The 10,671-nt window shown below is 47.3% G+C and overlaps 1 pseudogene; it reads left to right on the top strand.

Moving 5' to 3' along the window:
* The first annotated feature begins 7,732 nt into the window (after positions 1-7,732).
* On the top strand, positions 7,733-8,290 carry LOC123328226 (annotated as a pseudogene).
* Positions 8,291-10,671: the final 2,381 nt, after the last annotated feature.

The raw sequence follows: 10,671 nt of genomic DNA, 5'->3' as shown, positions 1-10,671 counted from the left end.
TCAGTTGTCACAATTACGATACTGAAAAGGAAACATCTTTGGTGGCAGGAGTTTCTGTTTCTTTCTTTTTTAAAAAATAATGTTGTTTTTTCTTCCTGGCTGTGCTGGGTCTTCATTGCTGTTTGTGGACTTTCTCTAGTTGTAGCGAGCAGCGGCTACTCTCTAGTTGCGGTCATTGGGGAGCATGGGCTCTAGGCAGGCAAGCTCAGTAGGTGGGGCGCACGGGCTTAGTTGCCTGGAGGCATGTGGGATCTCCCCAGACCAGAGATCGAACCTGTGTCCCCCACGTTGCAAGGAGGACTCTTAACCACTGGACCACCAGGGATACCCTGTATGCTGGTTTCTGTTTTCAGAGTGAAGGAGGAGATGATCAGACTGTCATTTTGAGGGAAGCAAAGAAGATGTGGAGAAAGAGGGACGTGAACGGGATGGGGGGCAAGACTGGGCTCAATACACCCCTCACGGCAACGAGCTGGGGGTCTCATGATGTTCTCCAGGGCAGGAGCAGAGGGAAGATGTGGATTAGTCCCAGCTGGGTTTCACTTGGGTGTGATGCAAGGTCGTGGAAACCAGGGATGTGGGCAAGGGAGAGGACTGTGTAACAGCAGAAACACACACAGGAGTGCAGTGACCCACCAGTTTCCACGTAGCAGTCTGCAACCTTTTTTGCACCAGGGACTAGTTTTGTGGAAGACAATTGTTCCACGGACCGAGGGTGGTGGGATAGTTTGGGGATGATTCAGGCACACTACAGGCATCGTGCACTTTATTTCTATTGTTACATCAGCTCCACCTCAGACCATCAGCTTTAGATCGCGGAGGCTGGGGACCCATGCAGCAGAGAGGACACCAGGCTGTTACATAACCGGAAGCAGCCTCCCCCTGGCTCAGGGCACAAGGAACGCAGCGCCCGTGTATTTTTCAAACAGAACCCGGCTCAGGCTGCAGCACTCCAGATTAGCAGGAAGTTCAACACCTCCGGCTTGAGGCCTCCCGCCAGCCTCCCAGTATTGTCCAAAACCCCACATGCTTATTAGCATCTCCAAGGCCAGTCCCGTCCAGTCACGAGAAGCGAAAGCAGACAAATGCCCTTGAGGCTGAAGGAAGCCACAGTCGCCCCCAGAACTCGGCTGCTCCAGAATGAGCTGCCCTAGCCAGGCATCGGGGTTCACAAGAGCTACGAGCAGATCTCGTCTTGTGATTCAGAGCAATCACTGATGCACTGATGCTTCTGTGGGCTTCAATCATGCATGCTAAGTCACCTCAGTAGTGTCTGACTCTGTGCGACCCCATGAACTGTAGCTTGCCAGGCTCCTCTGTCTATGGAATTCTCTAGGCAAGAATACTGGAGTGAGTTACTGCGCCCTCCTCCAGGGGATCTTCCTGACCCAGGGATCGAACCCATGTCTCTCGCATCTCCTGCACTGGCACCACCTGGGAAGCCCACTGTGGGCTTCACAATGGAGCAATTCTTCACACAGAATCCCACTTTCCAAGGGTCTACCCCAGACCAGCCCAGACTCCCTGACCATGTCCCACTGCAGACATGACCCAAATCCAGCAGAGAGGTGTCCCCACCCAAAAGACTTCAGAACTGTCTTCTCCCCCATGACACCCAGGATCATCCCATTGAGTCCAATCCCCGTCCCCTCGTGATCGGTGGCCCCAGGAAGGCCTTGGAGGGATCTCTCTCTTGACCTGCCTCAGCAGGAACCTTCCCAATCAGTAAAACCCAAATAACATTCAACCTCAAAAGGGAAAAGCTGGGGGCTTCCCCGGTGGCTCAGGGCTGAAGAATCTGCCTGCAGATGCAGGAGACATGGATTTGATCTCTGATTCTGAAGTTGATCCACATGCCTGGAGCAACTGAGCCTGGGAGCTGCAACCACTGAGCCTGGGCTCCAGAGCCGGGAGCAGCAGTAAGAGGGGCCACCGCAGTGAGAAGCCCCCACGCCTCAAGGAGAGAGCAGCTCCCCGCCCTCCAGAACTGGAGAAAACGCCCTCATAGCAACGAGGACCGAGAACTGCCAAAAACAAAATAACTCAAAAGTTTAAGAAAAGGGAAAGACTGGAGTTTCCCTTTCCTTCCTCATGGGACGTTCCTTATCTTCCTACAACTTGGAGACCAGAGGAATGGGTGACTTCAATCAAGTCACCAGGAAGCCCTGCCCCACCCTATCCCCCCAGGGCTGAAAAATAATTGGCAATGGTGGCTTCTCTCCGTGGGCAAAAATAAAACTAAAAATTGATTAAGACTCAGCAATAACAAGCAATGCAACTAAAAAATGGACCAAGGCCTGAACAGACACCTCACCAAAGAAGGCATACAGATGGCAAGTAAGCACATGAAAAGATGCTCGTTACGCCTGTGAAATGCAAGTTAAAACAGTAAGATACCACTGCATACCTTTTAGAACAGCCAGAATCCAGAACCCTGATGGGTGGATATGGAGCAACAGGGACCCTGGTTCGTTGCTGGTGGAAATGCAAAACAGTACAGACACTTTAGAAGTCAGTTTGCTTGTTTCTTATGAGCTAAGCATAATCTTACTATACAATCCAGCAATCATGCTCCTTGGTGTTTACCTCAAGGAGTCGAAAACTTAGGTCCACACAAAAACCTACATGCAATATTTATAGCAGCTTTATTCATAATTGCCAAAACCTGGAAGCCACCAAGATGTTCTTCCATAGGCAAATGGATATAAAAAATTAAAAAAAAAAAAAGGTTCATCCAGACAATGGAATATCATTCAGCACTAAAAATAATTGAGCTGTCAAGCTTTGAAAGGATATGGAAGAACCTTAAATGCCTAGTCCTAAGTGAAAGAAGACAATCTGAAATGGCCACGTTATATAATTCCAACTCTATAACATATGGAAAAGGTAAAACTATGGAGACAGTAAAAGGCTCAGGGGTTTCTCAGGGTTAGAGGGAAGGGAAATGGCAACCCACTCCAGTATTCTTGCTTGGAAAGTCCCGTGGACAGAGGAGCCTGGGGGGCTGCAGTCCATGGGGTCTCAGAGTCGGACATGACTGAGGGACTAAACCACCACCAGAGGGGCAGGGGGCCTAGGCGAGCGCAGAGGGCAAGCACCACCTTGGCAGGGGGACTAGGTGAGCGCAGAAGGCAAGCACCGCCTTGGTCTTGGAACTTAGGCTTTACTCTCGAAGCCTTTACACAGACAAAGTGTAACAGTTTAGTCACTCAGCAAAGCTGGGGACCTTTAGCTCCTCCTCCAGGGCTGTAGATAACATTCTGAGCCAGATCCTGTGAGCTGTCTGCAGACACTGGAGCCCCCCAAGGGGGAAGAAGATGACCACATGATGACCAAATGGAAGTTATGACCTAAACCACTTCACGTCACACAATTCCAAGAACTGGCCTCAAAGAAGTGGGAACAAACCCTGGAACTAAAGATTAACTGTACTTAAAACCACCAAGATGACGCTGATCAGACCAGCGCACGGCTGATTCCAAGCTGACGGTGCTGCCCTGCTCCCTCCCACTGCCCGAACAACCCTGAGACTCTCCTTTGAAAGCTCCCATCCCCTGAGCAGCAAGTCTGAGTGGGTTCTCCGACAGGAGTCCACCTTCTCCCGGGGGGGTGCCAGCCTCGGAAATGAAGCAATCTTTCATTTCCTACTTGAGTACCGGCTCGAAAGCGGCGAGCAGCCAGACCTGGGTTTGGTAACAACAGGACTTTTAGGGACGTAGGAATACTCTATAGGATAAAGACGGATACACGTCAGCATACAGACGGCCCCTGACTTATGAGAGTTCAATACAGTTTTCCAAGTTTTTAGTGACATGAAAGCAATACACGTTCAGTAGAAACAGGCTTCACATTTTGAATTTTGGTCATTTTCTGGGTTAGGGATACACAGTGTGATCTTTTCAGGACGCTCAGTTCAGTCGCTCAGTCGTGTCCGACTCTTTGCGACCCTGGGCAGAGGCAACTCCTCGTCATCCATGTGATCACAAGGGTAAACAACCCAACTGATACACCTGGACCGTTTCAAACCCAGACAACCACTCTGCTCTTCACTTTGAGTACAGTACCCAATACGCTACATGAGATATTCAATGCTTTATTAGAGAACAGGTTTTGTGGTAATTTTACCCAACTGTAGACGTCTGTGGTAAAGAACCTGACTGCCAGTGCAGGAGACACAGGAGATGTAGGTTTGATCCCTGGTTCAGGAAGATCCCCTGGAGAAGGAAATGGCAACCCACTCCAGTACTCTTGCCTGGAGAATCCCATGGACAGAGGAGCCTGGCATGCTACAGTGCATTCGGTCGCAGAGTCGGACACGACTGAGCGACTAACACTTTCACTTGAGATCCCTATTCGATATGCAGGGGTGATACCAAGTCCGGAATTCAGAGGCAAAGGCAGGAGTGGTCAACATGTGAAAGGTACTGAACGTGGAGGGACTGATGACCCAGTCTGGGGAGTGGACGGAGACAGGGAAGAGGCGGGGAGACTGAGCTGGGGCATCCCAGTGCTCAGAGCCCAGGGGTAAAGGAAGGAACCACACTACACCCTGGGAAGGGGTGGCCTGAGATGCAGGAGGGAGACGCAGGGGAGAGGGCGTCTGGGGAGTATGGAACGAGTTTCCAGAAGGCGCCCAGCAGTGATGGCATCTACAGTTGGTCAAGATGAGGACTGAGACTGGGCCATTGGATTGGGCAGTCAAAGCTACCTGTGGGCCTGACCCAGCAGTTTAGGAGAAGGTTAGCAGCAAAAGCCTGATCTCAAAGAGATCCGAGAGAGAACAAGAGGAAGAAAAGAAAAGAGGACAGCGAGTATAGAAAACTCTTTGGGGGACTTCCCTGGGTGGTTACAGCTCCATCCTTTCAATGCAGGGGCTATTGGTTCGACCAGGGAAATGAAGATCCCATATGCCACATGTGAGGTCAAAAGAGGAAAGAAAGAAAACTCTTTTGTAGAGGTTTGCCACCAAGGAGAGCAGAGAAACTGGTGGTAACTAGAGAGAGATCTAGTGTTTCTTGGTTTGGTTTTGTTTGGTTTTAAGATGATGATCAATCAGCAGATTTGGGTGCTGATGAAAATGAGTCAGTAAAGAACTGACAATACCAGATAGAAGTAATGTTTTTAGGCCAAGCACAGAATAACTCCTCTGCTGCAACAGCAGGGATGATCAGGCTTTTTAGAAGTTAGCACAATTTTATCCCTGGGAGTTTCTTTTCAACTTTCTGCCATAAGGTGGCAGTAGACAACTTTGCATCAACCCAACAACCCTTAAAGAACACCTTGGGGAAAATGGCAAAAGCTGAGGTCAATTTCAATTTTTGTTGTTGTTTTAAAGACTCACCAGGGGTTCTAAAGGACCACACGAGCCTCCTCAGGCCTCCAGCCTCTTCTTGAATAGCATCTTCTTGGTCAGTCCTTACCTGTCCAATTGCGCCCTTGTAGGTCCATAAGGCTCTCTGGAGAAGTTGATACTCTCTCAGACTCAAAGGATGCTTGCTGCTATCCAGGGAAGAGCATGGCCGAGGGTAACTGCCAGGTGGTCACCCAGGCAACCGCAACTGGGATGGACTTCAGAAAGAGGCTGAGGGCAGAAAGAACAAGGAGGGGATGATGGCAACAGTCTAGCTAAGAGATGCTTGCCCTGGGACTAGAGCAGGACGGTCAATATGGAAAGGACAAGTTGTTGTTCAGTCGCTCAGTCGTGTCCAGCTCTTTGCAATCCCATGGGCTACAGCACGCCAGACTTCCCTGTCCTTCACCATCTCCTGGAGTTTGCTCAAACTCATCCATTGTGTCGATGATGCCATCCAACCATCTCATCCTCTGTCATCCCCTTCTCCTCCTGCCTTCAATCTTTCCCAGCATCAGGGTCTTTTCCAATGAGTCAGGGCTCTTCGCATCAGGTGGCCAAAGTATTGGAGCTTTAGCTTCAGCATCAGTCCCTCCAATGAATAGTCAGGACTGATTTTCTTTAGGATTGACTCATTTGATCTCCTTGCAGTCCAAGGAAAGGACAAGACGGTTTAGCATATACTTAGTAGGTGACAGATATCAGGAAAGGGAGACCTGGAGACTGGTTCTCAGGTTCTCACAGGTGAACAAGAGGATGTTGGTGTGAACTGAATGCAGAGGACCAGAACGTGGGAAGTACAGCCAATTTCAAGGGAAGGTGATGGCAGGTTTGGACTGCGGGATCTGAAATAAGTGGAGAGTGTTCAGGGGAGGTGTGCAGTTTTACACACGAACATGGTGCCTGCAAGAGGGCTAGGCGGAAGTCACCAGCTACTGTGAACATAGTCAAATTACAAGCAACTGGTTACTGTCAACATGGTTAGAACCTGAGAGTAGGTGACATCTGCTGGACAGAGACTACGGGATGAGAAAGAACATCCAAATGAGAATCATCAACATCTAAGATGAGCAGAGGACGAAATTCTCTCCAGAGGAAAAACAGGGAGTTGGAATCCTGGCAGCAGGAAGTTTCAAAAAGGAGGCTGTATTACTCTGCTATGTATGTGAGTTGTTTCTTCGTGTCCGACTCTTTGCAACCCCATGGGCTGTAGCCCACCAGGCTCCTCTGTCCATGGAATTCTTCAGGTGAGAATACTAGAGTGGGTAGGCATCCCCTTCTCAGGGGCATCTTCCTGACCCAGGGATTGAGCCTGGGTCTCCCTCATCACAAGCAGATTCTTTGCCATCTGAGCCACCGGGGAAGACCTGCTACAGGGCTGCCATAGTGAAGGACCTCATGCTGGGTGGCTGAAACAGGAAAGACTGATTTTCTCATGTTTCTGGAGGTTGGAAGTCCAAAAGCGAGGTGGTTTCACCTGAGGCTCTCTCCGTGGCTTGTAGACGGTGACTGCTTTCTCTCTCTGTCTTCTTGGTCGTCCCTCTGGGTGTGTCTGCATCCTCTTCTCCTTTTCTCATAAAGACAGCAGTCATCTTGGGTTAGGGCTCACCCTCGTGACCTCATTTTAACCTAACTGTCTCTTAAAAGCTTTTGTCTCCAAGTAAATAACCATCACAATCTGAAGCACTAAGGGTCAGCACTTCAGCTTATGAATTTGAGGGGGACACAGTTCAGACCATTGCAGTGGGTTCGATAGAATCAGACACAGCAGAGACATCCAGTAATTTAAAGCTGTAAAGTGTTCTTTGGGGGTTTAATAACTAATTCGTGGCTGACTCTTTGGACCCCATGGGCTGTAGCCCACCAGGCTCCTCTGTCCATGGGATTTTTCAGGCAAGAATACCAGAGTTCGTTGCCATTTCCTTCTCCAGGGGACCCTCCCAACCCAGGAGTCGAACCAGGGTCTCCCGCATTGCAGGCAGATTATTTACTGATTGAGTTACCAAAGTGCCCTATGGGTTTGGCGATGCAGAGGTCATGCCTGACCTCAGTGCTGCTTGCTGACAGTGGGTTATGAAGTTCTTAAGTGGAAACAAATAGTTTTGGAGAAATGTGGATGAATGTATATCCTTAGAGAGTTTGGAAGAGGGGATACTTTTTTTTTCTTTTCGGCCACACCATGAGTCATGCAGGATCTTAGATCCTCAACCAAGGGTTGAAACTGTGACCCTTGCAATGGACGTAGAGTCCTAACCCCTGGACCACCAGGGGAGTCCCTGGAGGAGGAACTACTAATACCTCTGCCCACTTTTCTCATTTGGAAAGCAAAATACAAGGATTTGAGAATAAAGTTGCAGCGGTTTGACATTTGCGGTGAACAAGATGGCTACCTGCATGCTCAGATCTCTGCTGCGGATCGTCTGGCAGGCGGTTCCTTCATTGGCTTCAGGCCAAGCTTGAAGTTACTATGTCGACTGGAGAATGTTGCATGATGTAAAGAGAAGAAAAATGGCCTACGAGTATGCAGATGAGAGGCTACGGATCAATTCTCTCAGGAAGAATACTATTCTTCCAAAACACCTTCAGGAGGTGGCTGATGAAGAAATTTCTGCCCTTCCCCGGGATAGCTGCCCCGTTAGAATCAGAAATTGATGTGTTATGACGTCCCGTCCACGAGGCGTAAAGCGGTGCTGGAGGCTCAGCCATACCGTCTTCCGTCACTTAGCTGATCATGGGCAACTGTCTGGGATCCGGTGAGAAATACAGCGATCAGCTCCAGAACCTACTGACCTTGCAGGAAAACCATTTAGGCAAGAAGAGACTTTTCTAATAGATAAAAACCTGATTTTTATTTGAGTGTTCTGTCAGTGAATAATATTTTTCTAAACATATTGTTCCCAAGCATAGTGCAAAGAGTAATTAAAAAAAAAAGAAGTTTGTGGGAAAAAAAAAAAAAGGATTTGACACCAAATAAATGAAGTCTTATGAATATTATGATCTCTAGAGTAGAATAATTTCATTTATTGAGCACTTTTTCTGTGCTAGAAAAATTCATTTTAATCCTTCCAACAGATCTATGACGTAGTATTGTTATCTTTATTAACAAGTGGAGGAACTGAAGCTTTGAGGGTTTAAACAACTTGCCCACGTAGATACTACTTCAGATGACCGGGCTGGGCTTTTTGAAAGCTACAAAACCCTGGGCCTTAACTACTTCATTATAGTGTCTGTATTTAAAATAGGCAGTCATCAAATTTGAGACAGGTTACTGACTAAAAGTTTGTAAGTTATTTTTTTAGATCAAAGAATACATTTTCCCATGGAAAGGTGATTGGTGATGACGACTGAGTTCTTATCAGCTCACAAATGTATGTTTAAAGTATAATATATGAAAAGATGCTTTTTATCTGCCACACTAATGATTAATCTAGACAGCATATTAAAAAGCAGAGACATTACTTCGCTAACAAAGGTCCATATAGTCAAAGTTATGGTCTTTCCAGTCATCATGTATGGATGTGAGAGTTAGACTATAAAGAAAGCTGAGTGCCAAAGAATTGATGCTTTTGAACTGTGATGTTGGAAAAGACTCTTCAGAATCCCTTGGATTGCAAGGAGATCAAACCAGTCCATCCTAAAGGAAATCAGTCCTGAATATTCATTGGAAGGACTGATGCTGAAGCAAAAACTCCAATACTTTGGCCACCTAATTCAAAGAACTAACTCATTGGAAAAGACCTTGATGCTGGGAAAGATTGAAGGCAGGAGGAGAAAGGGATGACAGAGGATGAGATGGTTGGATGGCATCACCAACTCAATGGACGTGAGCTTGAGTAGACTCCAGGAGTTGGTGATGGACAGGGAGGCCTGGTGTGCTGCCGTCCATGGGGTCGCAAAGAGTCAGACACAACTGAGTGACTGAGCTAAACTGAACTGAACGATTAAATAACAAAATAAAAATATCACTGATCAAGAAGTCTTTTAAAATTATCTTAAATGGTAGGACTTGAAAATGTTAATAAAGAAGTATGTAGGAGGAAGATTCTGGGGCATTTTTTTTTTTAATATTTGAATTTGAAACCCATTTCTCTTTAATAAAAATTTATTTATTTGGCTGAATTGGGTCTTAGTTGCAGGATCTCCATTGTATCATTTGGGATCTTTCACTGCAGCCCAGGGACTCTCTTGTTGTGGCAACAAGTTGCAACACCTGGGCTTAGTTGCTCCATGGTATGTGGGATCTTCCCGGACCAGGGATCAAACCTGTGTCCCTTGCACTGCGAGGTGAATTCTTAACCATTGGACCACCAGGGAAATTCCGAATCCCATTTCTTTATCTTGTACAATTTTCTGCAAACATTTGCTTTCCCACCACCTTCCTTGATTCAAGTCATTCATTGGCAGTGATTAAGGAGTTTCTTAACCAATAAATGTAATTTTAAGATGAATAGAAACTTTTCTGGAAAATCAGCTAGTAATTGTGAAATTTAGAATAATGCCGGGCATAAAGTAGTTAGGTTATATGAGCTGAGTACTCATCTAGGTTCTTTGAAGGTACTGCGTTAATTCATTTAATCCTTATGTTAACAATCCTACTGCTGCTCCTGGCTTATATTGGGGAAATAGAGGCCCAGAGAGACAAGGAACTTTCCCAAGGCAACACAACCAGCAAACAAAAGAGCTAGAGCCCAAACCCAGGCTTTTGGGTGGCACTTAATGCCTTTAAGTGGCAGGAAAGAGGCTGTTGAAGATGTGGGTACCCATTTGTGATGGCTAGTTTTATGTGTCAACTTGGCTGGACTGTGATATCCAATTGACTGGTCAGACATCAGTTCAGGTGTTGTGTAAAAAGGTTTTCTTTTAAAGATGTGATTTACATTCAAATCAGTAGATTCTGAATAAAGCAGATTACCCTCAAACATGTTGGGTGGGCTTTGTCTAACCAGTTGAAGGCCTTAGGAACAAAGATTGATGTCCCCCTAAGAAGGAAAAAGGGCTTCCCAGGTGGTGCTGATGGTAAAGAACCTGCCTGCCAGTGCAGGAGACATAAAAGACCAGGTTCAATCCCTGGGTTGGGAAGATCCCCTGGAGGAGGGCATGGCAACCCACTCCAGTATTCTTGCCTGGAGAATCCCATGGACAGAGGAGCCTGGCGGGCTGCAGTCCATGGGGTCGCAAAGAGTCGGACACAGCTGAGTGACTTAGCACAAGTAGGAAAGCCACCTCTGGACGGCAGCAGACGAATTCTGGCTGCGTGTCCGGCCTGCGGACTCAAAACTGCCTCCTCTCAGGGCATTCCCAGCCTGCCCCGCAATTTTCAG

This window comes from Bubalus bubalis, chromosome 2, assembly GCF_019923935.1.
Source record: "Bubalus bubalis isolate 160015118507 breed Murrah chromosome 2, NDDB_SH_1, whole genome shotgun sequence".
NCBI lineage: Eukaryota > Metazoa > Chordata > Mammalia > Artiodactyla > Bovidae > Bubalus > Bubalus bubalis.
Note: the sequence above shows the minus strand (reverse complement) of the source record. Positions and strands in the feature narration are given on the sequence as shown.